Source organism: Protopterus annectens, chromosome 2.part0 (genome assembly GCF_019279795.1).
Source record: "Protopterus annectens isolate FY-2018-M chromosome 2.part0, PAN1.0, whole genome shotgun sequence".
Taxonomy (NCBI): Eukaryota; Metazoa; Chordata; order Ceratodontiformes; family Protopteridae; genus Protopterus; species Protopterus annectens.
This window is the reverse complement of record NC_056728.1, coordinates 1,770,473,893-1,770,499,755: the sequence shown is the minus strand read 5'-3', so window position 1 is coordinate 1,770,499,755 and position 25,863 is coordinate 1,770,473,893.

The following is a 25,863-nucleotide window of genomic DNA, read 5'->3' as shown; positions in this document are numbered from 1 at the left end:
CCCTCATTTCTCAAGCATAACAATGCACACCATAAGGTAACCTCACAAAACGTCAGGAGGCTCACCTGGTACTAGGGTCATGTCAGGGACAGCCTGGCAGAAGCATGTGACAGCTCTGGAACTTTTGTCAGGAAACACTTTGAGAACTGCTGGATGGCTAAACAGGGCTGAAAGAAGGAATGGATCTTCAACCAGAAATGGGCACACATGTAAATCACATATGTCATGTGCAGAAGTCAATAGCCAATACGGCTTTGCAAGCCCCTCCATTACTCTGTTCATAGCCAAGCAGTTCTGCATAGGTTTTGCCAGGCATGTTATCCAGCAAAGGAGGAGTTGCAATTCATTAGACAGCTGCTATCAGGTAAGATCCATAAATAAATTAATTTTAAATGCTTCACTACCCTGACCAGATGCAGCTCTTTTCCATGTTTCAGAGCTTTTGCCAGTATGAACAACATAATCTTTGTGAATTTTACTAGGAATATTTGCCAGTAATAGAGAGAGAGAGAGAAGAACATTTAAATGATAGATTTAATACATGCTCTGTTCCAAAATATGGTCACGCAGTATGCATTAAATTAAGTATGCCAGTATGCCAGCATGCAACTATAATTTGTTTAACCATGATTACCTTGAAACCTTCATTCTATGCAAGATTAGCATTTATTAATTTTTATTCTCTGTATAGTATAATCTGATTTCTTCTGAATACAACCTAAGAATTTTTGAAATACACTGTACATTCATTATATGTGAAAAATGAAATACGTTGACCTTACAAAGGAAAGAGTTTAGTTTAGCTGAACATAGAGCAAACATACTGAAATACAATAATATTATTTTACATTTATTTTGTGTGCAGTCACATAACAAGTAAGTAATATGCCATCATATGTGTGTAAATAAACCAATCTTCAACAAGAAAGTCACATTGCTAAATATTGTCTTTAAGGATAGGTTTTATAATAATGGCCTGTCATGTGTTTTCAACCACAACATCATCTAAAAGGTGCTTTTTTAAAGACATCAGTTATTTCACCCTTAAGTCCACAACCTATTTCCAAAACATGTTTGCAGCTCATTTTTAGAATATACTAGATCAAATGTATTTCCATTAGTCAGTGTACCTAAATTCTTTATCCTAGATGCCACAACTTAGGATGGTCTTAAAAACCACCATGTAGTCATTTTCAGTATGGCACCCCCCCAAATTCCTTTTCTAGTTATGTTTAAGAAACACAAATTCCTCATTGCCATACTGGAGAACAGCTGCTTGTTGTAGTTCTCCCACCCTGTAATGCCACCCAGACATGTCCATCTCGTCTCCTTTTCCTTCCTGCACCTGAACCTATTAAAATACCAGCAAGAATGATTTTAACCTTATCTGGACTTTTATCTGTTTACCTGATGTGGTGCATAAATGACTTAGCACTCCTACCTTCAAAATAATTTATTTCACATCCATTTATAATGCATACACACAAACATAGTAATACCAAGAACTTATGGCAAAACATAATAATGTTTAGTGAATCTGATACGCATGTGAATTTACTAAATAACTCAAAACCTTGGGAGAAAACTTGGCAACTCAATAAACTTGAATACTGCACACATAGGCTTAATATACCATAAAACAGATTTCTTAAGTACGTATGATTATTATTAAAAGCAGAACAGGAAACATTTTTACAGTTTCAAGCAGAATGATTTCTTCAAAGGGACTGTTGCAGTTTGGCTCAGTTAAAAATCTGCTGAGGTAGGTCCCCTAAGACAGTCACTTGAGCCTAATGCCTTAACCTACTTAGTAAACTAAACAATAAATAAAAAGTTAAACAGCTTGCAAAAAACATTGTGCAAATGGAAAAGGTTCCCAAAATCATGACTAGATTTATTTACTCTCATGACTCTATATATATATATATATATATATATATATATATATATATATATATATATATTTAAAGACTAATGTTAAAAGACATTCACAAATTGCTAAGTACTATGATATTTCCTGTAAGAAACATATATTCCGTTGTCGTCATCAGTTCCAAAATTTGGACCACATATTACTAACGATTCTTTATTGTTTGATATATATTATCTAACTATAATGAATTGTATTTTGTGTTTTCAACTCATTCACCATGGTAACTATAACTTAAAACAGAAAAAATGTAATAGTTATACTTTTCTAAGTCATACTAAAGTTCCTTAAATGATTCCAAAATATATAGCCTGAACTTATTCAAGATGGCAGTCTAAATGCTTCACTTGGACGTTTGACAATCATTAATGAAAACAGTGTGAAGGCTTTCTTCAATGCTTGCAATGCAGCAACTGATGATAATTAAGCCTAGCAGTGAGTTTCTCACAAGTTTGCTTCATGGCTTACTTTTTGTTATTTACTAGAAACCATAAAAGGAGCACTTCTGCTTAAAATTTGCACCAACACGCATACCCTAGCCCTTATGGTTGCTTTTGCATACCTTCTATGTACCTCCAAACCAGTGTCATGCTCAGTCAGCATCTAACCTATAAACCATGTGCTTATTATCTGCCAGAACTACATATAGGAATATACTCTTATGTTTTTCAGTGCTGATTTATTATCACGGTAGTGCAAGGATCCTTGCAAGCTTAAATATTCTTAAATGTTAAAAAAAATTAGGGGGCAGATTTTTGGTATTTTATGTATGAATTACCTTGCAGAAATATGTTTTTGAAGCAGTTAGCTGTTTCTTGCTGGTAGACATGCTTATCATCAGCCTATATTGTATTAGTTCAAAAGTGGAAGGAAAATAGTGTTTCATGGGTCACTTAATCATCGTTTTTTCTCTTTCTCTGGAGTTTGGAATAAAAATAAAATACACCCACTGCCTTCTATGGACAGCTTTTGAAGTTAAGATATTTATCTAATGAAGAATCATCTGTACTTGCTATAAACTTAAAGAAAATCTACTGAGACAGGTTAAATTAGGATACTGATTAAGAAGGAACTGTTTCTTATTCATTAATTAGGATAAAAGAGCGTGTAAGTGGGCCAAAAGTTTCCTGTCTCTTGGCAGATAATATGTGTATTTGATATTCCTGCCTCTGTCAGTAACTAGATTCTCAGGGAAGAATACCATCTTCTCCTTGTACTAGACTTCCTGATGTCACCACTGCCCCTGCTTACAAGGATGCATCATAATACTTGGTGCAGTAAATCCTCAGGTGGCAGTACCAATTTCCTAGAACACTGAGTGCTCTAACTACACACTTCCCAGCCTCTGGAACAAATATTGTGAATCCTTACCAGTCTAGATACATACAATAAAAGCAACACAGAAATGAATATTACTGTAACTGCAAATGACACAGCAGCTCTCAGCAATGTTGTGTGTTTTACAGTCTCACTCAGTCTTAAACATGCATAAACTATTTTTTCTTTGTTAACTAGGGCAGATAGTTCACCTAGAATAATCAATTTTCAGTCATGAGCCAGGGTGCAAAAGGGGTATAGAATAAGATTATAGTAAACAAGATAAGACACAAAATGACTTTACATCAAATAATAAAGAAAACTAACAGTAATCTTGTGAAACGGTATATCCAGTAGGATATCAATTTATCCCAAAAATAGCAGTATGACATGACATTTACCAACAACAATATACGTACTGAGATAATGTCAGTGAAATGTACTATTAGAGGTAATGTGACAGTAATACCTTAATTTAAAATAAAAATGTAAAAGTAAGTATATTGAAATTTGGATGGTCTTTGATGTAGAGCTAAATCTACTTCCAAGAGTAGAAATCTTTGGTTGTGAAGGTCCAGCATCCACTAGAGAATTTGCATCTTAGGGAAGACAAGTTGAGAGAAAGAGAATCAAGAGTTGTTGAATTGGAGTAAGTTTCTATGTGCAGCACAGAGATTAGCAGTGATTGCAATAGTAAGATGTCCATGAGGGTAAACAGAATGAGTTAGGGCCACACATTTATAAACAGTAAGATGTACATGAGGGAAAATAGAATGAGTTAGGGCCACAAGTTTATGAACATTTAGATGTGCATGAGGGAAAATCAAATGAGTTAGGGCCACACATTTATAAACAGTAAGATGTACATGAGGGAAAAATAGAATGAGTTAGGACCACATGTTTATGAACAACAATCAGATGTGCATGAGGGAAAATAGAATGAATTAGGGCCACACATTTATAAACAGTAAGATGTGTATGAGTGAGAACAGTATGAGTGATGGCCACATATTTAAGAACAGTAAGACAGTATGAGTGAGGGCTATATATTTACAAATAGTAAGATGTACCATGAGAAAGAATAGAATGAGTTAGAGACACACTTTTATGAAGAGTACAGTGTGCATGAAAGAGAAGAGTATGAGTGAGAGACACACTTGAATGACAAGTAAGTTGAATGTGAGAGAGAATAGTATGACGGAGAGCCAGCACTTTATGAATGGTAAGATGTATATGAGTGAGAGCAGTATGAGTAAGGGCCACACCTGCATGAACAATAAGATGTGCATGAGGGAGAACAGCATGAGTGAGGGCCACACTTTTATGAATAGTTGCTCTTCTATGTTGTTTTTTCAGCTTTTCCCGGTTAGGGGTCTCCAAAGCGGAACTCCGGTCCGCTAATGATTGGCAGTAGATTTTTACGGTACGGTACCGAGGTGCCAGCTCGACGCCCAACTTTCAACAAAGGCACACCCATTCTATGCATGTCTTTTGAACGCCACTTGACCGCGGGGAGGACATGCAGACTCCACACAGAAGGCGCTCAAGCCGAGAATCAAACGGGGGAAACTCTTGCTGTGAGGCAATAACACTACTGCTGCACCACCGCGGCTTTGTAAAAATAATAAATCATTTTTCAGAAGGAGGCAATTGGCAGGAGGACCTCAGACTTAGTGTAACTGTGATTTCAGCTTAAGGAGAGGCCAAATGTCATTCAGGCACCTGAGGAGGAGGGGTTAGATTGAAAACAGGTTGAGATGAGGATAATATAAGTAGGTGGCAGTCTAGGCAGGCCTTTCTATCTAGGAGAGGGTGGAGTAAACAGACCCCCACACATTTACAGACTTCATCCATCAACCAGAGATTTGTGGCAGGACTGTTGTTGGATCTGGATGCATGCTGTGACCTCTTTAATTAAAGGACTTAGGAGAACTTGGTAAGACCTGTTGTGGTTAAATGCAATTAGGAATATTTAAATGTTGGCTGTATCAGACAACAGGGTGTTAGGCTCTTACAAGGTCTGGAATAAGGCTTTACGATAGACTTTACTGTTACTTTACTGCTTGTTTTTGTAAACTCAGTACTGAGTTAGTCAGACTAAGCAGTGCTAGTAAAGTTAAAATCATAGGATCATAGGAAGTTACTAGGCTATTGGCCCTGAGGCCCTTATAAGCCTAGCCAAGAGTTTAACCCATGTATAGACAAATCAGAACCCTGATGCCCCTGTCCAGCAGGGACACAGTTGGAATCCCAGGGATGTATTTTCTATTTCCCATCCAGTTATCCAGGTTGTGCTTAAAAAGGGGTAAAGAGGCACTCTGCTTGACATGGAGAGGGAGTTTATTCCACAGATAGTCTCTGGGACACAAATCTGTCCCACCAAGAAGTTCTATTGATGTCACAGACCAGGTTGAGGCCGCGTGTGCAGGTTACTTAAATGGATCTTGACTTGCGGATATGCAGTCTCATCAAGGCGGGGTCCAAGATCGCCTTGTATGCCAGACAGAGGTCACCACTGAAGAGTCTGTATGAAACAGAGTAGAGGGATAGGGCTTTTAGCCTATCTGTGTATGGCAGATTTTGGAGGCCTTGGATGCTCCTGGTGAGGAACATCTGTGGTCTCTCCAGCTGCTGCATGTGCTTTGCAACATACATGCCGAATGGGGCATTGTACTCAATAATGGGCATTATAAGGGAAGAATACAGGGATGTTATGACATCCTTGTCCTTAGCTGAGATGCCCTTACTTATGAGGTGGGCCATGTAGAAAGCTTTCCATATAATGGAAGCAACATGGTGGTCAAAAGTCAGGTTTCTATCAATCTGGGTACCCAAATCCCTCACAACTGACTGCATGCTTAGGACATTGTTATTAATGTGATAATTTATGGGGACGTCACTCTCCCCAAAGGGGATGATGATGACTTTTTTGTGTTTAGCTTGAGGCCATATTTCTGGCATCGGTCATTTATTTGGGTAAGACCCTCTTGGAGGATGTCCACATCACTAGGGGAATTGATGTCAGCTCCCAGCTTGCAGTCATCTGCAAACCTGGTCAGCCATAGACCACTAGTTTTGGCCTGCACCTCAGAAAAGTATATCCCAAATAACAGAGTCCCCAAGACCAAACCCTAGGGTACACTACTCGATACTGGTCTCAGATAATTGTTTTAGAGTACCCTGACCTTCTAATTGCACATATATAATTTGCTCTTGCTTCTGGGGTGATGCACATTACTTACCCAAGAGGCTGTTCTAACACGTTGGCTGGTTGCAGTGCTTTTATTATTAAAAATATATATTTGTGGATTGCTTGGGGACTGAGGCTACTGTTTATCAGGGTGTTTGATGGACCAGTGGACTGAGATTTGTTTATCTTCATGTCGGACTGTAATTAAAATAAATATTTAAATTTAATGATAACATTTGATACAGCTGGCAGCCCTGAAGTTTAGTTCAGAAGGTTCATCATATAGCCCTGGGTTAATTCCCCCAATTGCTAGAGACAAACTATGTGACTCTGAGTAAGTCATTCAACCACAAGGTGCTGGCAGGTTCACCAATAAAAGGGATATCTGTGTCTAATGGGCTTACCTAGTTAATAAATAAAGTCTACTACTTGGCTATAGATTAACAATGCTAGGGCTATTCTCATGATTTTCATTAGATTTAATTATTTGGTTTGTATCTGAGCTGTTCTAGATTTTAATTATATTTGTGCCATTCTTAGTCATTGATTGACATTTTCTTTGTTAAACAACTGCACCACCCAGGTGTGTATGTTAGTGGAGGTCCTGTTGATGCCTGATATCATCAGTGGTTGCATGTCAGACTCCATATTGTTTTCTGGATAGCAAAGGACCTTGAAGCTTCAGTTTGCCCTCCAGTGGTATAAAAACACCACTGTAAGTTTCATGGCAAAGTTACAACCCTTCAGGTAGCATCTGACATCATCCAAGATCATAGTCCAGCCACCATACTGATTTTTGGATGATCAAGTGCCTCCAAGCTTCAGTTTGCAAGACAGTGGTGTAAAACCGTATTGTTAGAAGTCGTGATGATATCACAGTACTGCTATGGGGGGTCAAGGGGCAGATAGCAATAGTTAATTCTAAATAAATAAATAACAATAACAAGGAAGTATAAAAATATATAAAAGAGAGAATGAAAAAGAAAATGCTGTTGGAAACAAGATTAAGGGGCATCATCAGTATGGAGACTTCAGGTGCTTTTCATTATTTTAAAGTATTCAATGCACAAAAACAGGGACTTCTATGGGGAGCTGCATCTATGAATGCAAAGTTTAGCATTAATAAAAAGCAAACCAGACAAGACTGAAGCTATTGAATGCATTATCATATTATACTTACTGAACAGAAATCTAATATGATTTTAAAAGCTCTATCTTAATCTCCTTTTCAGATACAGTAGATGGAAAATAAGTCCAACTTGGCCCAGGGAGAGAATGAAAAGAAGGGGGCAATGAAACCCCATCAAGTAATCCCAGAACAAGTAAACAGTCAGGCTGGTGCTATGGTTTGCTCACTGAATGGCTTCCACATTTTCAACTGCATTCACTTGGAACTAAACCTCACATGCTTCTCTCTTTTTGAGGAGGCTAAATATGCTCCCAACCAATTTTTTTTAACTATGCTGAGCTTATGGTAGAGTTAAGGTTATTTATTAAGAAGCTTAGCTTAGTATGCTATTTTAAAGAGAACAACAGGAAACAGGTACCCCACTGGCTCTGAAATACAAGAAGGAAAGTGTTTTTAATCCACTGTTGATTTCCATTTTGCAGACATTTGAAAAAGTGTGTGAACAGGATATGATAAAAATATACAAGTTATGAAGCTAGACAAAGGGTATGGATTGTCTTACACAATACTATTGATTACTCTAGGGCTATGTTAAAGGTCTAACACAGTGATGAAATGTATACCCAGGCATGCAAAAACAAAGTGAATATAGCCTATAGAAAGATAGATATGGCTTTAGAAGACTACCTGTTAGAAGGAATCATTACTTATTCTGATTTCAGCTTTTTGCAAAAAAGTATCCTTGTGTTCCAACTATTTTTGGAATTCTCAAGGTGAATAAAGATGTGGTTAGCCCCCCTTTTAGGCCTATTGTTTCAGCACAAGGTTCTAAAATCTACCCTATTTCTGTATATATTGACCAACAACTCAAACCAATTTTGGGAGTCTTTTAGCATCACTTAAAATACTCCTCGGATTTGTTAGGGAGGTTGAAGAGGGACCTGTGGAACAAGGATCTTTATTTTTTGATGATCAACGTGGTGGACATATTTACACAAATTCCACAAGACACAGAGTTGGACTTTTTTCATGGCTCCCTTATGGTTTGCAATTTCTTGAGTAATGATAGGGTCAACAAACTGGTAGACATGATGGGCCTACTACTAGATAACAGTTTCATATTTTTTGAAGGTGAAATGTCCAAACAGATTAAAGAGGTAGCTATGGGTGCCAGTTTTGCCTGAACCTTTGCCAACTTGGTCCTAGCATCATGAGAACAAAATAGACATTTACATCAGAATTTTATGCATTTCACAGAATTTATCTTAGACACCTAGATGACATATTTATTCTGTGGAATGGTCCTTTATATGAAATGAAAATGTATTAACTATATAAACAATTTAACTAATTTTTTTAAGTTTACTTATCAAACTGATTACAATGCAATTAATTATTTGGATGTCACTATTTCAAAAAGTAATCAAGGGTTTGTATTTAATATATATTGTAAACCAACATTTAGTAACACCTATTTGCATTTTGGGAGCCTACACCCATTTAAACAGAAGAAATGTTTAGTGAAAGTTAACTATTTAGGTTGTTTATGATGGTTTTGATTGATAAGAACTTTAACATAGAAAAAGAGAAAATAGAAAACATGTTTTTGGCTGGGGCTGGGGGTACCCAAAAGGGTTGGTGAAAGAAATAAGTAATTAAGTAATAAAGTAATATCTTTAAGGTAGACTAAATACCAACCACTTTTGGACACCAATTATAACAAAGTAATTGATGATAGAGAGATGGAAAAGCATTTCAAGAGGGCATTTGACTTACCCTACAACAATTACACAATGAATATAGCAAATATAATTAAACAAAACTGAAATATCCTAAGAAGCAATGATGAAATATAACAAATTTTAAGCATGGAGTCCTCTATACATGTTTAGGACTGAGTGGAATATTAAGCATAAGTTGGGAACTAAAAAGAAATGGCCCTTTACTTCCACAGTTTTTAACTATAGAGGGTTTAGAAAATATGGTGCTTACAAGCAGTGTTCTAACATTTTCGAGAAAGAGACCGTAGTGTTAGATAATGATATTAAGTCAGTTTTCCACTTCAGGCAAGCAAATTGTATGGCTTGTGAAGTGTGTATATTGCAGTATGTGCTACATGTCAAAGGTTTTCTGCTGGCAAGACAAAACTAACACTAAAAAGAAGATTTATGAAAATAATTATGATATAAAGAGATGTCATGACAAAGACACTTTATTTAAACACTTCCTGCTTTGTATTAACTTTAGAAGGTTTGTGTTTACCCTAGAAGTAGAATGTGGAAGGCAAAGCTCGAATATAGAGAACTGTGCTGACAAATGAGAATTAATGCCCACATGACTCCCAGGGCTAAACAATACTATGTCTATAAATTCAATATTGCATTTAAGGGCAGCTAAACTATAGGAACGTGGTTTCAAATTGGATATTTTAAACAGAATATTTATTGTTATTACTTTTGTAGTAATGTGATGGATTTATTATTTTCATCTAATTTAAGTTCTTGATTACCGTTCATATAACTGGCATATTGCTTTAAACAGAAGTTATTTAAATAAAGGTAGCTACATATGTAGATAGGTTCTGATGACGTCTTGATGTGTGATGGGATGAAAGTGCTAAAGCTTTATGGAATAAACTTTGGATGTTTTATCTTCCTGATTGTGGAAATAAGGATAGAACTCTGCTAGGCTTGTAAGGGACCTAGGGCCATTAGCCTAGTGACTTCCTATGATCCTATGATCCTATGTTTTATTTATATTTCATTTGGTGATTTGGACTTTCTAGGATAATTTAACCCTATTTGTTTATATATATATATATATATATATATATATATATATAACATATATATATATATATATATATATATATATATATATATATATATATATATATCTCACATATATATATATATATATATATATATATCTCACATATATATATATATATATATATATATATATATATATCATATGTTGGCCATTTAGTTGTATTATTGGCTATTTTACCCTGATTGTTGGAGTGTTTGGAGGTGTTTTTCAAAAAGGTTTTCATGTGAGAAGTAGTTTTGTAACAATCTATTTTAGCTAATACACTGCATTGTGTCTGCACTTACATTTTCTGTGTGAATCTTACCCTTTGTATGTTACACAGGCTTAATTTGATCTATAAGCACAACAATGAAAGTACAATACTGAATGAAAAACAACAAAAAATGGCCAAATCTGATAAAAACTTTAGTAAAACTCAACTCTAGCTGTGTTTACTTTAGGGGAGCTTATCAATATGACTGCCATATGCTCTGCCACATTGGATTTTCTCGTTAACATGCACTCCAGGGTACATTATGCATACCCTAGTTGCTATATTGCCTCATTGTACCACCCGGATTACTGATTGGTGGATACACTTGATAGGAACAATGCTCATACTGTGTAGTCCCTTCTTAAACGTTTTTACTTTAGGCAACACAATGTCAGCTGTTTCTTTTTCTCTTGCACCCTGATAATGCTTATTTTTTCATCAAAAGATTCCAGCTGTTTCAATCTCCTGCTACAGTTAAGGCAGAATGTGGGAAGTTTTATTAGCCACAAAACTGTAAATTTAGTGGATCAGATGACCTTATCTTGGGGTGTGGATGGACACATCTCCCTTCATTTACTTGTTTTTTGCTATAATTCCTCTAAAGATTCATTTTTTTACTAAGTTATTTGTATATTTCTAAAGGACAGTCACATGCTGAAGAATTTCACAAATAATTTTATTTCTTTAAATTTATGAGCGCATGAGAAATACAGTAAGGAAGAAGTTGTTAAGCTGTCTCCCCCCAAAATTGCCCAATCCACTGCAAATTATAGGATCAGATAATCATAACGCCAGGGTGCCTCGTCTTGTAACAAAATATATGTAGCATATATGAGGTGGTAAGCAATGAATGTAATGTCTTTATTTTTTTACAGCATTTCCCATTCACAGTGCATCATTAATGGCTACTCCTTTTACAGTCCCACTGGGCAATTTTCCTGACCTGAGAGTTGTGTAATTTTTATTTATCCTTTGTTGAATTAGTTACTCCCCTTGGTAAATGACTGTTTTTCAGGGGAGACCAGAAGTGGTATTTTACCACTAGGGAATCAGGGCACTTCCCCTACTCTTTGGAGCTGCTAGATGGCACTGCAGGGCTCCTACAGCAGCTAAGAAGAAGCCTAAGGGAAACAGTAGCATAGGAGGGCATAGAAAATCTATAGAGAGTTTGGGGGTGGAAAATGAGAATTTGGAGAAAAAATATATGATATGGAGCTTCTAATGTAAACAAAGATTCCTATGTGATGGATGTTACAAATGAGTAGTGTTTAGCTCTCTCCGTGGAGAAGGAAGTAAGTGAGCCTGTAGAAGTGGTGCAGATAACAGAAATGGCATCAGTAGGACTTGCAGATGATGTTCTGTTAAAAATAGCAGAGCAGGATGATACAGATGACAGTTCTGCTGTTTCATGGGTCGGAATGGCTCATAACGTTTTTTTGAAAGTATGGAAGATGTGGAAAAGGAACCAGGTGAAGTAGGAGTAGAGAATGTAGCAGTGACAGAAAGTAAAAGAGGAAAGCAGCAACAAACTGAGAAGGGGTCTGGCTCTGAGGCAGCAGATGATGGAGTAACTAAAATATTAGCAGCAATGACAGCAGACAAGAAGGAGCGCAGCAACAAACTGTAAGTAAAACAGAAGACCAACTGTGAGAATAAGAACAACAAAATGACACTGCAATAGACAGGTATTATGTATGGGACAATTTTGTAACTGCTCTGGGTTTTAAAACTGTATGTATTAGGACAAAGACTTTTTGTGACATAACATTTGAAACTGATGGGTTGATGATATAATTTCTGAAATTGTGTAACAAAAGGAAGGACATTTATCCACAGAACAAGTATTTGTTTTATGGTAGCAATTAAATGTAAAAAAAAGATACGTTGTAGATTAGAACCGATGAACTGGAAGGAGACTATGTTGAAAAACATAAGCAAGGTCTGTGTGAAACTGCTGATAATTTTGTGAAAGTTAGAGATGAGAAAAACTTATGGAATGCAGGATGGAGGCTGGAAATTGTTTTGAAATGGGAACACAGCATGGTGAAATACTTGCCAAGTGTTATTCTTGTGACTTGTCAAATGTCAGCCTAAATCATGTTTCTTTATGGGGACTTAATTAATGATTGTGACAAGGTACAATGTAACCAGTGTGGACAGAAAGAACAAGTGTTGTCTAATTAATTTGCTAATGATAATTAATTAGCTAATTAATTAGAAAATGTGGTAATTCTAATTCTAATTAATTGGAATAAACATCTAATTCTAATTAGAATTAGATGTTTATTTATTCCAATTAGAATTAGAATTAGATGTTTACTTAATTCTAATTCTAATTAATTAGGTGTTTTGAACTAATTCAAATTAAACGGTCTTAATTAGAAGATTAATTAGATATATTTTACAATTGAAATAAAATTGCATAACAAGTTTCTGTTATTTAGTGAATTACATGAATAAAGATTTTACAGCATTCAACTACCAGGATTTGCCTGCTGTGTGGAGCTTATGGTGTAACTATTGGCCATGGACATTCCTTTATTATTTATTATTTTTTATTGGTAACCTGTTTGATGTCCTTGCACTTACACCGCTCATAACTACCGTCTTCTGGTTCCTGTTTACTGTTTAGTTTGATTGTAAACATGGCAGACTTTGTTCAAGAAATAATGGATAATGTTGCAACTTTTTTCACTGATTTTAAACTAAATGTTATAAACGATAATAAAACGTTAATTTATGGAGAGTGTAAGGCCTGCAATTAAAGAATTAGCAGCAATTGGAAGCCAAAAGAACCCACAACAGGATCTATATGGTATTTGTTCCCTGACTAAATATTTTCATCCATCATCACAAAGCATTTTGAGTGACAGAGTCAATGATGCTGTCATCAAATTTGTTGTGCTAGATATGCTTCCTTTGAGTCTGGTTGAAAAAGAAGGACTTCATTTTCTAATGAGTGCTGTACAACTGTCATATCATATTCCAGTCACAACAAAGTTTACCATACAAGTTCATGATCAGTAAAGACAGGTGATAAAAACAATTGAGAAGATGATGAACAATTATCAGTATTGCTTTGTCCAGGATGATATATGGTCCAGTTGGCATATGCATGGCTACTTCACAACCAGAAGATGGAAACCTGACTGATGAGCATGAAGAGGTTTATGGGCTCACATACAATCTGTTATGAAACAATTCACAAGTCAGACGACAGTTGTCAGAATAGTCACAGATAATTCCACCAACATGGTTGAAGTGATAGATGCAGATGAAGAGGAGGAAGGTGATAAGGATGAAGCAGGAGAAGAGGTAGAACATGTTCCATATGATTGGGAGAAACTTGAAGAAGAGGGTAGCAGTCCAGCACCTGTGTAGTACCCCTGCATGGCATACACTTTGCAGTTGGTAGTTCAGTCCAGACTTGCATAAGCCTCACCAAAGATAAACATTTGTCCTGGCTAAATGAGATATTTTCATGTTAAGTCAGGCTGAGCTATGGAGCTGTTGGAGGCAGAAGCATCGATCAGAATTCCCTCCTCAAACAGTACATGATAGAATAGTAAACTGTTAATGATTTTGACAATTTTTAAGATCGAATCACAACATGAAGGAACCCTTCAGCAAGTTTGCGATATTCTGCCATCCAGAATTACACTCACACCAAATTACTTTGCTGTACTACCAGAAATGGAGCAGCTCTTGAGTCCATTTGAAGTTGCTATTGTTCGGCTGCAATCTGAAGTTGTTGTGATGAGTAGTCAGATTCTACCAACACTAGTTGGCTTAAAGAAACACATAGAGAAGATTGAACTACAACATTGCACAACAGTTAAGTCTGCTCTCTAGGCAACATTGAGCAACAGATGTGATTTTCTGTTTTGCCAAGCACATTGCCTGATTTCCACAGCTGTGGATCCACAATTCAGACTGAGGTGAACAACAGATACAGACGACTGCAACGCAGCATGACAGGCATCACTGATTGAGATGAAAATAGTAAGTCAATGATATAAACATCAACTACCTGCAGAAGAAGAATTCGCCTGTGCACCAATACCACATCAACAACCATCAGCTTCACAGCTGAACATTCTGTTTTCATACGTGATGGAAAATAACAGCATACCAACAAACAATGCTGAATCAGAACTGTGATCATATTTGTCATCACCATGCAACAGCTTGGAGCTACAAATTTACTGAAGTGACATTGTGTGCCAAGAATCATTTCCTGCCTTATTCATGTCACATCTTAAGCACCACTGTATACCTGCTACTTCAGCAAATGTTGAAATGGTTTTCAGTGCTGCTGGCTACATTGCTTCAGCTAGGCGAAGTAGACTTAGTGATACATTACTGGAGTTGCTTGTCATTGCCAAGTGCAACAGAGCCCAATTGATGAACATTATTATTTGATGATTTTACTATTTTATGGTTTAACTATGTTTTACTGTGCAGTTGATTAATTAGCTAAACATGTGCTTAGAGATACTGTTTAACGTTTATGGTTTGACATTGACTACATTGATTTAAGCTGAACACTTGGATTGACAAGTTCCAAGTTAAGACAGTCAGCAGTAAGTTGCTAATTAAAAAATCTATTTAGCCTAATTAGTTTCAGTGTTTGCTAATTCTAATTAATTAGATATGTCAGACAGCTAATTCTAATTCTAATTAATTAGCAAAATTGAGCTCCTGATTCTAATTCTAATTAATTAGCAAACACGCTAATTAAAAACGACACTGGAAAGGACACACTGCAAAAAGGTGTGTGCCTGAATGCATGTTGTGTAAAAAGGGACACTTTTAGATGGATTGTCAAAGGCAAACAGTAAATAATGAAAAATAAGGTAAAATGGTAGAAAACATATATGAGAAAGCACAACAAAAGGCTAGGGGAGAGGGTGAACTATGTGAAGAAGAAGCTGTAGAAGAACAAATAAATATGGAGGGGAACATGAGGAGAGAGAGAGTGTGCATGCAGCAAGAGAGGTCAGGAGAAGAGGTTGAGACTAATAGTTTTGTTGAAGTTCTAGCAAGTGAAAAATCTGATTCTGATGATCAAGGATTATTTGTTTATATACTCAGGAAAAATATTAAATTGCGAAAGGGTAAAAATAAGAAAATGAAAATTTAAAAATATTTCCCCCAAACTTAAAAAGAAGAAAAAGCAACAATTTCAGAGTACTTTCAGTAAATGTGAACAGTTATTAACCCTGTAAGAAGGCTAGGGATACTAGAATCATGTGCTAAATGTGATGAGGAAGTTTCTCTCTTAGAGGATGCAAGATTCCTGACAAGTGAAGAAAGACTGCAAACAGAAAATTATGGGGTGGAAATATAATATCAAACTTAGAACTGAATATTGTTTTGGAATGGCTGTGTTCATAGGTTCATAGGTTCATAGGTAGATACTAAGCTATCTGCCCTAGGGCATTTATAAGCCTAGCCAGAGTGTATTTGGCTTACGCCTCCCTATTAGATTAGCCTACTGTGCCTCTGTAAAGTAGGTCACAGAAGGTACCCATTTAAGATTAGTTCACTGTGCCTCTGTCTAGCAGGGACACAGAAGAGATCCCAGGGGTGAATTTGCGATTTCCCATCCACGCGTCCAGATTTTACTTGAAGAGGGCCAGCGAGGGGCTATGTCTAACATGAATTGGGATTCTATTCCAGAGTGAGGGGAGACTCTGGGAAATGAATCTGTCCCTCCAGCATGTCCTATTTATTTTTGTGCTGAGGTTTAGGTCCCTGGAGCATGTAGCTCTAAGGGACTTGGATTTTTTGAGGTGGAGCATGTCCATTAATTCTGGGTTTGACATGGCTTTGTACATCAGGCATAGATCGCCTCTGAGTAGGCGGTAAGCAACTGAATAGAGCTGGAGTTTCTTTAGTCAAGCTGCATAGGACATCTGTTTGTAGCCCATGATCCTCTTGGTGAGGTACTTTTGGGGTCTCTCCAGTTGCTGCAGGTGTCGGGTAAGGTACATCCCAAAAGGGGCATTGTATTCAATTATGGGCCTGATGAGTGACGAGTAGAGGGGCACAATGACCTCTCTTGATCTAGATGCGAACCCTTTTGTGATAAGGTGGGCTATATAGAAGGTCTTTCTAACCACTTTGGCAATGTGATTATCCAAGGAGAGATTACTATCTACGTTGGTCCCCAAATCTTTAATTACTTCTTCCATACTTAATGGATTACTACCTATGTGGTAATTTGTGGGCACCTTGTTTTTCCCAAAGGGGATGACTATGCACTTTTTAGCATTTAGCTTGAGGCCGTGGCTCTGGCACCAAGCATCCGTCTCTGTGAGACCCTTTTGGAGGATGCTTGTGTCAGCTGGAGATTCGATTATGGCCCTCAGTTTGTAGTCATCTGCGAACTTTGTCAGCCATAATCACCCCGTGTTAGTCTGAACCTCAGAGAAGTATATACCGAACAAGAGAGGTCCCAGAACTGAGCCCTGTGGGATGCCACTTGTAACTGGTTTGGATTCGGACATGGCACCTGCGATTCTGACCATGTGGTTTCTATCTCTGAGCCAGTTTGCAACCCATCTTGTGTAAGAAAACAGTGAAAATATTATATGTAAGGATGGGAAGGTTAACTGTTGTGGATGTGTGGTAGAGAGAGCATATTTACAGAAATTATATGCATATATAATTATCAAGGAAAGTGAGAATATGTTTCAGCAAATATTAGACAAATATTAGACTATGAAATCTTGATGAGTAGATGGGAGATCGTAAGTTTACCCCAGGGGTGACATCTGTGTCACTGCTAGACAGGGGCACAGTAAACTAATTCTATTATATAAGGGGACCTTCATTGTGTCACTACTAGACAGAGGCATAGTATTCTAAATTTATTCTGTACATTTTTTGTACCATTTCATGGGGTGGCAAAAGCCACATCACTATGGCTAGGCTTACAAATGCCTCAGGGCAGATAGCCTAGTACTATACTATGAAACTATGAAACTATGTGGTGGTTAACATGAAAATTATAATTGCAGTTGACTTTAATTGTGATTTAAGGAGAAAATGTAAAAAGAAAGGTCAAGTTGTTAAAAAGACAAGAAGTGATAAAATGTGGTAAATTGGCTGTATGGAACAAAAGTCAATGAACTTACAGAAGGGGGACTTGGATCTGAAATTGATTATTTTTGTATTACTGGAAGACATGGAGGTAGCAGATAGTGATACAGTTGTGAATGTTTTTACAGAGCATTGAGCAATATGGATGGAGTTGAGGGAAGAAAGAGAGCATACTAAAATAGGAAAGGGAATAAAAGGAATAAATGAGAAGTCATGTGATGAAACTGGAGAGAGGAAGTAATAGCATTGCAGTTATGGAAGGATCATATAACCATGACGGAGTTCTATAAAACATTGTCTGAATGGTAGATTTAATTTCAAAAGAAGTATAAAAGTATAAGAAGTGTTTTGTTTTAATGACAGGATGATGTAAGAAATAAAGAGAAAGAAAAGTGTGGAAAATGTAAAGAAGTGTTTTAAATGATTTAGAGAATAATACAAGAGAGTATTATGATTTGTAAAAAAAGAAATTCACAAAAGAAATCAAGAAAAAACTGAGAAATTGCTATTAAGGCAGATACATTATTTCCAAGGAAGAAGGGAGGAGCTATCTATGTATCTGAGCAAGCTAGTAATGGAAGATATTAATGTAATGAGGGAAATGAAAAATGTAAAAGGAGAGGCAAAAAGCACATAAGAGCAAGTTATGAGTATTATAGTACAGCATGTGGAAAATACGTACAGGAGTAAAAAGAAAGAAAACAAGAGAGTAAAAAAATTCCAGAATGAGTTAAGGAAGAATTTGAAAAAGGAATTACGAGTAGTGAATTGCATGAAGTACTTAGGAAAGTACATGCTGATGTAGGATCTGGTCCAGATAGTATAGGGTATAGCATGTATAGGAAATTAATGGATTGGCAAAGAGAGTAGTTTGTAGGTGTGAGGAAGGAATAGTTGAATAATAATTTCTTTCTGAAGGGTTAGGTAGTGGAAGGAAAGTGAGAAGAATGAAATAAAAAATTGGCGACCCATCACATTAAAGAACAAATATTATAAAATCATATGTTTCTTTGAGATTAATACAGAGAAGAAGGGATATTATGGAAGAAAGTATGGTATAAAAGGGAAGAGATGTCAAGAAGTGTTATTGCTTTTAAGAGAAACAGAGGATGATATTAAAAGAAATAGGGTGGTGTGGTAGGTGATGTTAGCAAGGCATTTGATACAGTAAGATATAATGCTTTCTGGGATGCTATGGAAAACTTTGAAAAGGTTATAAAATTAGAAGTGTGTGTATGTTGGCCTATTTAAACAATGCAGTGAAAGTGTTACTGAATGGGTCATTCAGTAAATAAATATGCATGAGGTGTGGTATAAGACAAGGATGTCCCATGACTCATAAGTGCAATATTGTTTGCATTAGTAATGAATGTGATAGCGAGTGAAATAGCTTATAAAAAGAAAGATGTTAGATATGTGAAGGAAAGGAAGTGGTGATTCCAGTGGTTTTTACACACGCACGTGATATAGTTGTAGTTGTTACGAACAAAATATTGATAAGGGAAGTGTTAGCTTGTCTGAATGGATGTTTAAAAGAAATGGGAATGAAAGTAAAGGTTTGAGTAATATGGTGAAAACTGGGGGTGTATATTTTTCAATGAATGAAATGTCTTTGCTAGGGATTACATTTGGTAACAATGATATGATACAATGAGAGGGCTCGGTAAAAGAAATCAAAGAAATATGTCATTTGTGGAGGATGTATAGATTAGGACTCAGAAAAAAAATTTATCTGGTGAATTCTGTATTAATTGGAAAATAGAATATATCTCAAGTGTTTATATGATCACAAAAAATATGACAAGGAAAGTATGCAACTGATGATTTCTTTCAAATGAGATTTAAGATTAAATCCAATGAAAAGAGGTGTGTTGTATATGAGTGAAAATGAAGGGGATAACGGTTACTAAATCCAGCTGTTTATTCTGCTTCTGAGTGAAATTTTATGCAATAAAAATTTTATGCAGTAAAGAGTTTGCTTTATATATTTCATTTTTCATTGTTATTTTACATATATTTTGATTTTTACAACTAGTGAATCCATATATGATTTATAAAATGTAAATAATGTCTTTTACATTGAGTTAAATAAAGGACCCCTGCTATATCTACATACAGGGTCTACATCATTTAATTGAAAACTTAATTGAACGAATCACTATTTGTTGAATCCAAATAAGTGAAAGATCAGATAAGCGAACAATCTTTTAAGTAAACACTTTCTTTGAGAAAAAAATCTAGTTGCCCACCCACTGACCATAACAAGCAAAACAAAATTTAAAACTCTGAAAAGTGGGGAGCCTCGCCCACTATACCCCACAACTAAATATACCAACTATGAGATCACATTACATTGGAGAAAAGGGCAAACTCCCACTGATGGCTAACCATGTCCTTTCCCTGGGAAAAATTCACTTAAATGATCTCTCACTTAATTGAGCTTTCGCTTAAGTAAGTTCGACTAATAGCGATTCACTCAATTAAGCTTTCAATTAACTGATATAGACCCCTGCACACACACACACACACACACACACACACACACACACACACACACACACACACACACACACACACACACACATATGTATATATATGGGTCTACTTTGAAAGACCGACACGCTACTTCGCTGACACAAAAATCACCGACGCCAGATAACCGACAACACACAAAACCGACAACGCAAAACACCGAACACCATAACACCGACAAACCGAACGTAAACAACACATTACACTACATAGCATAGCCACTAGCCCTAACCCAAACCCTAACCCTAAGGTCCGACACTATCGCACACTCACCCTACCTGCGCCCTCACCCTAACTCACTTAACCCATCCCTAACCCCAAGGTCCGACACTATCGCACACTTCACCTACCTGCACCCTAACCCTAACTCACTTAACCCACCCCTAGCCCAAGGTCCAACACTATCGCACACTTCACCTACCTGCACCCTAACCCTAACTCACTTAACCCACCCCTAGCCCAAGGTCCGACACTATCGCACACTTCACCTACCTGCACCCTAAACTTAACTCACTTAACCTGTCCCTAAACTACAGTCCCTCACTATCACACACTTACCTTACCCGAACCCTAACTCTGACACTAACACACACTCACCTTTCCCACAGCCTAACCCAAAATCCCACAATATCGCACACTTACCTCACCGCTCCTAACTCCGTCACTGTCGCACACTTACCGAGTCGCGATCACACATTACCCTTGTCGGTCTTTCCGCTGTCGGCAAATCACCCTGTCGGTAATCTTACCTGTCGGTCGTTTGGTCTTCGTTTTCCGCGTGTCGGGGAATCATTGGTTCGGTCTTTTAAAGTAGACCCATATATATATATATATATATATGGTTCCCTATCAGAAGCCTGAAACACTATAAGCCTGAAAATCAAAATCCTGAAAACTATAGACTGAAAGTTCAAAATCCTGAAAGCCCAAAATCCTGAAACTCAAAATCCCGAAAACACAAAATGGACATACTGACGTCATTGTGGCTTTGCTATTGTTAGCCCTGTGGTGTTGGGTCATGCGTTGGGTTCAGGTAAGTGTGCGGTTGGTTTTATGTTAGGGTTAGGGGCGGTTTAAGTGAGTTAGGGTTAGGGCGCAGGTTAGGCATGTATGCAATAGTGACAGATATTGGGGTTAGGGGCGGTTTAAGTGAGTTAGGGTTAGGGCGCAGGTCAGCTGAGTGTGCGATAGTGACGGACCTTAGGGTTAGGGTTAGGGTCAGGGTCAGTTGGTAGATATTAGTGTCTTTATAGTGACATATTAGCATTATTTGTATTTTCAGGATTTTGAGTTTCAGGATTTTGGGCTTTTAGGATTTTGAACTTTTAGTCTATAGTTTTCAGGATTTTGATTTTCAGGCTTATAGTGTTTCAGGCTTCTGATAGGGAACTATATATATATATATATATATATATATATATATATATATATATATATATATATATATATATACATATACATATACAAGGAATAATCAGAAAATCCATCCACAAGATTAAAGTACAAATTAAAAACACACTTGTAGTCATCAAGGATATAATCCACTGTCATGTTTAATTAGCGCTTTCATTTATTTCATTAGAAACATGAATCTGAAGAATTTTTTGATATGTATATAAGTCCATTCTTTCAGCCATTCAGTCTGTGTTTTGTGAGTGGCTCCAGCTTGTCATAGCATTTCATTTACTTAACCTAATGAGCAGCTCATTCCATTGCATTAAAAAAAGAGAAGAAAAACAGACACCTGCACTCACACACAATGGAAAAAAGGCAGAACTGCATCAACCATCTTCTTTGCCAATTTCATACTGACAGAAAGCACTGGCTCACTGACCTTTCACTCATATGTACACACAAGGGCTTTCTTTCAGCAACCTTCACAAACACATCCACAGACACATCTCTCCACAGATCTGTCACATGCATAAAAAGACACACTGCTTTTCTATTTGCACATGTAGTGGTCCACTGTAACACCCTGTCACACTGACACCCACTCACCCACATGCACACATGCGAACATGCATGTTTACACAGACACACACACACACACACACACACACACACACACACACACACACACACACACACACACACACACACACTACTGATGAAATCTATCCCAGGACTGATGCAGCTGAAGTGGATTGGCACAATTCAGCAATGTGTTATACTGAATGCTTCATAGTAAAAGATCCTGTAACTACTGCCTAAAAGTTACAGAAAAATCTGAACACGGAAGCTATTTGTTTATATATCACATTCTGACCATTTTGACCATTTGGTTATATTATTAATCGGTTTACCCTGATTGCTGGAGCATTTGGAGGAGTTTTTCAAAAAGATTTTCTGGTCAGTTTTCACTTTTACTACATTTTTTGGTTACTACTTTACACCCCCCAGAAAAGAAAATGTTGCCAACATTTGAGGGCAACAATGTTGTCAGTGTGTTGATACTGACTCCAATATTAGATAATTCAGATTAAACAGAAAATAAATATTTTGATAAACAATAATTTCTCTTTACTGCAAAGAACTCTAAAAAGAACCAATGTCTTTCTTATGCATAGTTTGTAGACATGGATAAGTCCTTATGTCTAAGGTACAGCTCAAAATAGGCACTAAAAGGAAAATATTTTTATGACTCAGATGGTTAATACTTACATATTCCATTGTCCTGCTAACTACTGGAAGGCACCTTTAGCAACCACAAACTTTATGAAAGAAATGCAAAAACCTAGTTTAGTAAAATTAGGTTTCTCCGAAAATATAGTCCGGGAAATAAACCAAGGATAGCTGCTATACCAAGGCAGCTTGCAGATAAGAGGAAAAGGATCTTTACCATAAATCTATGACAGAACAAAAGGAGAACAAATATGTTAAAATATGAAAAAGATTCATTGCACTTCCTGCCAACAGCCTGTTCGTGTGCCTCGTGTGTTTCCTGTCTGACCTGATGCCACTCTATTATAGAAGAAACAGAAACAGGCAGAACCACACACAGGTGTACCTCCTGAGTTGCGGATGTCTCCTCAAATGCAGACATAAGGAAATGGCCCCCTAAACAGGCTGACCATCATAGGACTTTACTTAGAAAGATTAAATCTTGCAGGGTAACATAATGAAACTTTTACTCATTTAATTTTAAGCAAGTACAACATAAGGCCAAAACTTGTTTTTTTTTTATCTTGGAGATACCAACATTGTCTATCATTGTGTTCTCTTAGAAGTGAAATATCATTTTAGCCCAAAGTCTAAGAATCACTTCTCCCTGTAGAACATATATTTCATAATAATTCTTACCCTGTGAGTTGACCACAGATTTCTAGGACAAAGATTCAAAGACTGGTGCATCCTCTGAAGTTCAAAGTCAGAATGAACATCTGTTCCCAACAAATGAAAGAAACATCTGAAGAAAAGCAGACCCATTTTTGTTACCTACGCATTCCTGAAGTCCGCACATCTTCACATTGTTACAGCTATTCTTTCTCAGTTCTCAAAGGTTTGAGATGTGCTGGAGTTAAAGGTAAACAATAGCCTATATTTTCATAACAGCACCTGACAAAGTGGCTGTCAAGTGCCTAAACTCAAATTCACTAAATCATTGCCTCTCAACTTCTTAACACATGAAATGCGGGCAAAGCTCTACATAATGAGGGACAAGGGCCCAAAAACAGGGACAGTTTTTAAATATTGCTCTTATAAAGTTAGAAAGTTGTTAGAATAACAGAATTTGGATTAGCATGCATTTTTCTGAAGGATATGAAGTCTGAAATATAAATGCATGCCATTATTTAGTGACTTCAATCCACAGATCATCCCAGTGAATTCCCAGAAAAATCACACATTTTATGAGGAACAGACCAACAATATGAGGCAAAAATCTGGGCATTCTGTGAAAGTCTGGACAGTTGAGAGCTATGAAGCAATGGTATATTAAATTTCCGCTGTCCCTCAGTTAAAGCTATTAAATGCATTGTTTAACTAGCTTGCACAGGTTACACTACAAAGGGCATTGATCACTATCCATTATACAGTTGTTGTCACTATTTTCAGTCTAAAGACAAGTTAGACAGACATCAATCATTTTAGTTTTAAGTTTATGCGTAACAGTTTTGTGAAAAACCTTGAACTTGACATATGTAGATCTACAGGGATGGTATTACGAGTGAAGACAGGCTGGAAAGCAGCTGTGGGAAAATCTGTTTTAGATGAGATCATGCATGCCTGTATGTCCCCAAAGTATTTTATTTCATAAGTTTCTCTCTTCAGCTGATGATATTTTTCTTAGTGAATGACATTTGCTGAAGATTTGTGTGGTTCTCTATATTTTAGATGAATGCACTTTCACAAAATCTGGACACTTGCTGGCCACAGTACTGACAAGCAGACATTTCACAAACCACATTTCACATCTTCAGTGTGCGTGTTACAAAGTGCAATAAAAGTAGCTGAGTTCATTATTCATTTTAACTGCACACTAAGCACTATGATCTAGATGAAAGGATTGGAAAGATGGGGTACTCAGTCCTGGTAGGGTACTCAGTGGGGTGCAACTGTGTACCAGATATATCATAGTGATTACATTGTACTGTTTTTAAAGGGAGAAGTAAAACATCTAAAGGATGGCACACAGCAGATTATATGCTGTGCATTTACATAGCATGCTTGTCACTTTGGGGTGTGTGTGCACATGAAATAGTGCACATCATTAAGAATGTGCTTTGTGCATTGACAAAGCACATTATGCACTGAGGAGGGCTGCACAGACTCACATGGTTGCATAGTGCAATGTACTATACATACACAGCCTACATGTCTACAACAGACTTGGAGAAAAATGCCTATGATAGGAGAAACAAAATAAAACAGCTTGTCCTTTGTGCTACATGACACATAACTTTTAGCATTTTAATTTCACTGCTTTGAGATAACGTGTATGTGTGTGTGTGTGTGTGTGTGTGTGTGTGTGTGTGTGTGTGTGTGTGTGTGTGTGTGTGTGTGTGTTTGTGCATATGCACCTTGGTATGTAACACTGAACATAACAGCTAATAAAGTTTTTGACCTGTATGTTGTTCGTCACCTATTCCTGCATAATAATTTTAGTTTGAATATCTGTGTTTTGAGCTCAATAACTGAGATCACAAAAATGCAAACTCTTTTTTTTAATTTCTCCATGCCTTTTAGGTTTCTAATACACTGATAGGAATGGACCCCATTCCAAAATCAAAGTATGATTAAACTTCATGAAATTACTATTTTTTCAGTCTTTGATGTTAGACAAAAGTGCTCTTTGCAGGACCTGCAATTTGTCCAGAACTGACTCCTTCTGCAGTTCATATGGAGTTACATGTATCGGTAACATATCTAAATAAAACTGTAAATTCTTTTTTATGAGACCCATTGCTCCTACTACTAGTGGAACCGTCTAGGTATCCTTCTTCCACATTGCCTTCACTTCTGCATGCAAATCCTAGCATTTTATGCCTTTGCGTTGCTATGTATGTAAGACACTGGGTGTAACAATGAGCAATGCTACTTTTGTCTTCTTTTCATGGACTACTATATCTGTT